This window comes from Epargyreus clarus, unplaced genomic scaffold (assembly GCF_041222505.1).
Source record: "Epargyreus clarus isolate Ecla_fem2 unplaced genomic scaffold, WU_Ecla_fem_2.2 ptg000014l, whole genome shotgun sequence".
Taxonomy (NCBI): domain Eukaryota; kingdom Metazoa; phylum Arthropoda; class Insecta; order Lepidoptera; family Hesperiidae; genus Epargyreus; species Epargyreus clarus.
The window spans coordinates 9,024,372-9,032,343 of record NW_027332222.1 but is presented as its reverse complement, the minus strand read 5'-3'; positions in this window follow the sequence as shown (position 1 = coordinate 9,032,343).

Here is a 7,972-nt window from a genome sequence, read left to right as displayed (position 1 = left end):
AACAATGATAACGATTTTATTTATTTTATATTAACACCGAGTTATGCAAAATCATAATGATTACACTATCTACACTAAGTCAACATTTTTCTAGCTTCATTCCTTTTTATTTTTTTTAAGTCTGAGATTTAGTGTTAATACTTGCAATAAAATGTTCACGTAGAATTTCAATCATAAATCCTTAAGTACTCGTACTTACACAGAACATGCTTGATATATGCAGAAAAAGCTAAGTCAAGTTACGAGAAACCACACGAAAATAAAAACACACCTCGTAATGAAGTAATGGCATAATCAATTTTGTGCCAGTTGCATAAAAATGAATATTGCTAAGATGATTCATCATGTGTAGTAGCATCGTATGGTGCGGTGAAAAAAGCAAAAAAGAAGGGTCGATACACCCCGGCGCCGTCGGCGGCGGCGCCACCGGCCGGTTCCAACGCTAACGGTCCCGGCCTTCCAAGTATAGGCAGCATTAGCTCCGATCTTGCGACTATTTATAGCATGATCCCCTTGTCAACAAGACACCACGCCAAGGCACGAACACCACGCGTCCCGGCTAGGCTAGCATTGCAATCCAAAAATATATATAGTAGTCACGTATTCAACAACAAGAAAGTGAAATTGCCAATAAAGGTAGCTTGGAATGAATATTTTAGACCGAATGTTAGAAAATCAATTTAAATATTCACCGCACTACCACCGCAACCAATAATTTTGACACCTTACGCATACCATATTAATTATGAAGTCATATTATCTATTATATATACCTATACGTTGCATTCCTTAAAAACTAATAATCATTAGTGGTATAATTTAACGTGTTAAATTGCGTTCTACTTTACAAAACTTGTTGTTGCCGTTCTTGTTGCTATTAAAGCAAAGATGATGATAGTATAATTTTCAGTTGTACTCTGGGGCAATAAATTTACATCTATGACCGGTTACTCATATCCAAGGGTGGTTGTCGCATTTTAATATCATTATGGAGTTGCCTTTCGCTATTCCTGTGGAATAAAAATATTCTGTGTCAGCATCGATTTGTCAAGTTAAGATAAGGGTATTAAAGATGAAACGCAGTATTTTCTGGTGATCTTTGAGCGACAGTGGATAATCACAACATTTATTTTATTTGTAGAAATATTATAAACTATCGATTCTTATTTTTGATATCCTTTTAGGGCTTTTAAACAAAAATCTTATATATATATCTTATCTTTTATTATCTTATATATATATCTTATCTTATGTTATCTTTATATATATATATATATATATATATATATTTCTTATGTGCGTGTGTATATCACTGAACTCCTTCTAAACGACTGGACTGATTTTGATGAAATTTGTTGTCTGTTCAGGGGGACTTGGAATGGTTTAGATTCACACGGACTAATGGGAAAAGGTTTTTTTAATTATTTTTTAATTCGTAAGTAGTTGTTGATTTTGGAATGTTTCACATTGGATTCGACAGACTTCGCTACCATCACAGAATCGTCGTTTTATAGAATCGGAAACTATGCATTTGATCAAGTGACGATCTTTAGCAAAGTTTTTGTCCAAGAACCCACGAGGGTTTGGGAGTTGGTAAGACTAATTTTCGACAGATGGCGCCACTGTCATTCCAATGAAGGTACAAATTTTCTGTTTTATGTATATCATATTATTTCTTTAAAATGCGGGCGAAGCCGCGGGCAGTGCGGGCACCACTAGTAATCATATATACTCGTAAAAGTACTCACAAAATATGTTATATTTATGTGTGTCACCGACCAAAGGAGAAAATCATATTTTTTTTATAATTTCTACAGCCAGGGCCCGTATCTGCATGGTGGAGTTACGAGATAGGTATATATAGACGTTATTAGGCATTGAAAAAAAAATATATATTATTTTGTCTGCCGCTGACCGTTCCTAAAACGTGCGATGTCTGACTATATAAATGCAAATGTATACAAATACGTATATCATATTTTTCTATTTCTGTATTTACATCCACGTATTAATATTCCATTCAATAAAAATTTAGACAGATGGTTACACAACTATGTTCCTGTTTTTCAACCTTAAAACAATTAATTATAAAGATACTTTAATTTTGTGTAAATATTATTTAGAAGTATACTTTAAGTTATAAAAGAAATTTAATTTCACAGTATAGATATGAATCAGTGATAATAGTAGCTTGGATATATTTTCAAATATACACAAACGCCTATGTAATAATAGGGTTAATCAACCTCAGATACGATTGAAGTTCTCCTTGAGGTCAGTCACAGATGTATTGCTATACCTGAAGACTAATTAGGAATGCTTCATGTAAGTGTCTCTACTTTACCACACCCTTCAAATAAAAAGAAAACAGCGCTTCACGTCAGATGCGTTTCGGTGGTGCCTCCGGACTCAAACATAAATCTTACTACCTTAAATAAAAACTATATAGCAAACGGGATAAGTTTTTTTGGAGTTTACTCCTTAAGAAACGATTTGAGTTATAAGGCCCGGTACGGAAATTTTATGAGGAGTAAAATCAAGTGTAACACGAAAAGTTGAGGCGTAACGGTAACCAAAATATGAATCAAGAGTGCTTTTATTAATTTAAAATACAGTAAGTTCAAATCCCATATGAAAGTAATTATTACAATAAAAATAATTAGCAATATATAAAACATTAAAACGTCATTAACTAATTTGTTTACATTTTTGCATAAATTAAGTTATAGGTTTGATCATTTATAAACACTGTGAAAAATATGAACATTGGCGCCATAATATGATTAACAATCTTTTAAGAACGTTTTTAAAGAAGAGTAACATATAAAATCAGTAAGCAATTGAATAAGATATAATATTAGCAAAATAAGTTTTTAACATAAAGAGGCTTTTGTACGTTACTGATATATTAATTTAACTTATAAAAATGGATGCATTATTGATCGGCACCATCTATCAACGATAAACGGGCAAAATCAAAACAGTATTATTTAATATTTATTACAGAATTATTGCTAATGAATTATGTTCAAAATAAGTTATATAAAATTAGCAATACGTTTTAAATGAATTCTAGAATTATAAAACATTCAGAAACAATCCAAATTACATATAATAACATGTTTATTGAGTCTCATATAAATTTCATCCGTAAATTGCAACAAGGATATTTTATAGATGGCAAAGAAATTATAATTATTAAGTTTTAAGTTATAAAACGTTTAACATTGTTTTAAATATAAATAATTATATTATATTAAAATTTACTTTAATATAAACAATTATATTAAGTTACCATTATAATATTTGGAACCAAAATACATAGATAAACTTGCAAACTTACAATTTATAAAACTTGCCACTAGATGGCGCTATTTTATATTATTTTGTAACATACTTTATGTAATACGCATTATTGAAGTAATATAAATAATCCGAATAATTACAGATATATGTTTGTTTCTCTTATCATTTTAGCAGATGCGTTCATTTACCTACCCTTTTTTCTATTCGATATATATCATAATTATCATTCGTAAGGAGTAAACTCCAATCGTGCGTCGTAGCTGACACACACACACTTTTTTATTTTATAATATAGGAGTAGCAGAGGAGCAGGCATCTGATGGTAAGTGGCTACTGCCGCCCATGGACATCTGTAATCAACACCAGATAGGATTAGATATTCCTACCTGAGGTCGGCCACAGATGCGCCGCTACCCCTGAGGACTAAGCTGGAACGCCTCGGAAATAGTCTATCTCCCTTACCACACCCTTCAAACCGGAACACAGCAGCGCCTAACACTGCTGTTATTAGGTAGAAATAGGTGTGGCGGTGGCCGGAGTCGAACCACAAAGGGTTCTACCACCTTCAAAAAAGTATAAAGTTTCCACCAGCATTGAGTAATGTAATGAAAGTATATATACATAATATATAATACTGCACATCCTAATTCAAGAAGTAATTTAAGTGAAATAGCCTTAATAAGAAAATTGATGTTTGTGTACGTAGCTGCTTATTACGGTGACTCATCTCATCGTTCACGGAGTTCTGGAGTGTGAGTCTGACGATCAGTCATAATGTAGCCCAATGAGCTTTCATGCGGATTTTGTCATTAAAAATTTGTCATGTCCCTTTAATAGTAAATGGCAAAAAACATGTTGGTAATTTTGTTCTGAATCTGTCCATTGATCTGGGATAAGGGGGAAGTTCCCAAAAAAATTAAATCCACAATAATATATATTTTAACTGCAGTTCGAAAAATTATTACTATAAGCGACAAATAACCAATTAAAATAATCAACATTAAGTCCTTCATTGAATACAGCACAATATGTACTTGTTATGCCGAGTTCAATTAACTAATTTTTTATACAAAATTGTTTAATTTATAAATCGTTTTACGCATTTTTGCAATAAGTATTTATTCGAAGTAAATATCTCTACACATTTCCACCTCGCTTGACATTGAAAAGCGCTTAATAAAACTTATTTATTAATAAAAATATTTTTCCATTCTTAATTATCTGTTATAATTCGGTGTCATTTACACATCCCAGTCATGGATTAGTAAAGATACTTCGCAGCCTTGAAATTAAATGAAGCCACAAACGGCTTATTAGTAAGTTCTTTTTTTGAATTCTTGACAAATAAAAACATTTTTATAGCAAAGGAGATGTTTCATTTTCGGCCATCTCATGCACACTATATCTAAAAAACACGAATAATTTGTATAATTGAAGAAAAATACACATACATTTTGATAACCTAAAGTATTCCTGTTTAAAAATATTTAAAATAAGCATTCCTCATTGAAATATTAAATATGGCGGAATACTGTCAACGTCAAGTTTTCAAAACTGTCGATGTCGGTCAGGGAACCTATGTGTACCCCACACATAGGTTACTATACTCTTTGGATGTCGGTAATTCTGTATTTCGCTGTTTTTGTCGTAAAGTTATTGTTACCTTAGTACTTTACAACCTGGCTTTTGTTTTGGGTATCCCGTCATTATTTCTGAATTTAATTAATTATTTATAATAATTATAACAAAATCACCTTTTAAATAGTATCTGGTTTTATAGATGTAAGTGACATGTCAAATTAAAAAAAGAAGAAGTTGTCAATTTGATATGTGTAAAAGTGCATATATACATATTATATTAGTGGAATCAACGTTGAATAAATATGTACTGATGAGAAGATTCCATTTCAATCCTGAATATGTTTCTGCTCTGTGCTGCTTACGATTTTGGACTGATTCTACCTTACTTGTTTACCCAGCTTATGTTTTATGGACTATTGTGATTTTCGTGCGATCGCTGTGGATTGTGTTGACAAGGATTCAATATCATCAGGTAAAATATACATCAGTTAGTTGTATTTATTATTGTTATAGTATTATTGTTATAGTGTTATTAATTTTAAACTAGGGAAGCTAATATTTTTACATTTCTCTTTTTTAGATAATTACAATAGCAAGACAAGGACATTCTTGGGATGACAAAATAATCATTTATTATTGCAATTGCATCGCTGGGCAACGAACCGTACTCGTAGGTAGCTGCGCTCGCTCACATTATGGCCATTGTTTGATGTTTGGGCTGAGCTCGTCACAGGATATAGAACTTGCTACATGATTGGATGAAAATATTGATAAGGGATGATATTGAAAATGAATAAATTATGTATCTAAGTGAAGAATAAATAAAATATTATCTAAATGTGTACTTAAAGTTGTTTTATTTACACACTTAAATGTTTTAACTAAAATAAATTGGTATAGAAGTACATATTTTGGTATGTTTGTTTTAAGTCAAGATTTATGAAAGTAAATATAATTAATGTTTTTCAAATATAGGTATTGTTTCTCAATACATACAATACAATATTTATATATCTACGCCCATTCACGTAAAAAATATATTAAAAAGTATATAATGTATATAGTAAGTTAAAATAGAATGACAGATGACATTATTACGGTAATCCCTACCGCCATGATGTTTTTCCACTGTTGTGTTGCAAGTTTAAGTGTAAATTATTGTTTTTAAACAATTAAACGAACATGATTTGAAGAAAATGAACCCCTACGAATTGTTTTTTGCATGTCTTCTTAGGTTTTAGTATAGTGTACAAAAGGTGGCCGGGAGCCCATACATTTTGAAACATCTCCTTTACAAATAAATAACTAATACTGCGTAATTTACACAATAAATAAATAATTATTTCAAATATTTTAGGGACAGTTTAGCACGGAGACGTGGCAAAACTTTTTTACGCAACTATTTCAATTCTCAAAACTGGGTACATTTTCTTGTTAGGAGTGAGTAATCTTTACTAATCTATGATCCCAGTATTGAAATATAACAGGTTTTTATAATGCACTATTTAACTCGAGACTGCGCAGCTATTGATGGGATTATCTTGATAATTGAGGACAAAATTAATCAAGTAAAGATCCGTTATATTTGAATGAATGAATGAGCACCGACTGGCTCTTGGTTTTTTCCAGTTTGTTTCGATACATCGATTTGGTTCGATAGGTACTTCGATACAGATAATTTGTACATCCAATCATTTTTGAAATGTCGTAGTAAACAAGAACGTGAATTGGTGTAGGCATTTTTTACTATCAACACAATATATGTACTAATTTTATGAACGCACATGTTGAAAATGAATGGATGGATGTTTGTTTTTTTAATGAATTACCTTTTGATCGATTTTTAATTAAATTTGATACATAGCCTACGACTTAGGTTAATCAACCTAGAATACTCTCGTGAAACAAGACACGGACCGTCTTCTAAGATTTTCTTAGCTAAAAACCAATCCGGGTCCTCTGCCATACTGAAAATATTAGCTTATTGTTGTATTTTATTACATAAATAGGTACCTTTATTAAAATTATTGGATACATTATTCTGCAGATTAATTAATCAAGGGAATAATCTGCAAAATAATTACAATACGTTTATTTTACATATTGCAGAAACTAGTAAATACATTGAGAGTGACTTAATTGCTCATTAAGCATAATGCGTAGTACGAACTATTTCATTCAAACTTTCACTTAACGGCTGTACATTGTACAACATAAATGATATGGTGTTTGAATTAAAAAGATAAGCGGTGAATTTCCAAGCTTCCAACTATATTTTCTAGAAGTTACGACGTGACGACATGATATAAACGAGTGTCAATAAAGACGTATTGTGCTGAACGCATTGTCGCCATTCAGTCTTTTTTTTTTTTGTTTACGAGGGGGAAAACCTTCAAAGGGTACCCTATGCCGTGGGAGCGCCACGGGGTTATGTGGGATTCTTACCGCACTAAAACCCCGGTGGCCGTCCTCGGCGCTGCGTAGAGGACTCCGGGATCTCCAAAGGAACGCAATCAGAGTCCTCTTAGCGCGTTGCCCCGTCGGGCTCCGCCCAGGCGAGCGTGGTGCTCGCCACTCCGTCTGATGTAAACACATACTGCCGTCCTTCCCGGGGACTGTACAACAGAGATAATGATGTGGTGTTTAAATTTAAAAGATAAGCCGTGAACGTCCAACCTCCCAACTATATTTTCTAGAAGTTACGACGTGACGATATGATAAACGAGTGTCAATAAAGACTTATTGTGCTGAACGCATTGTCGCCATTCAGTCTAATGACCCCACTGCACGCAACAATACCAATTCAACTCAATGTTTGAATGCCACCGGAACACGCAGTAAGTAGCATACGGACTACTTTGATAATTTCCACTTGAAACTATGATTTTAAAAGTGCAAAATTAGGTCAGGATATGTAAGTTAATTTAAATGAAATCTAGTTGAACATGTAAGGTGAAATATGAAGGTGGCAGAATTCTCTTTGGTTCCAATTCGACAGCACCACCGCCACACCTATTTCTGCCTAATAATAACAGTGTTAAGCACTGCTGTATTCTGGTTCCTCAGGTATTCCTCAGGAATAGTG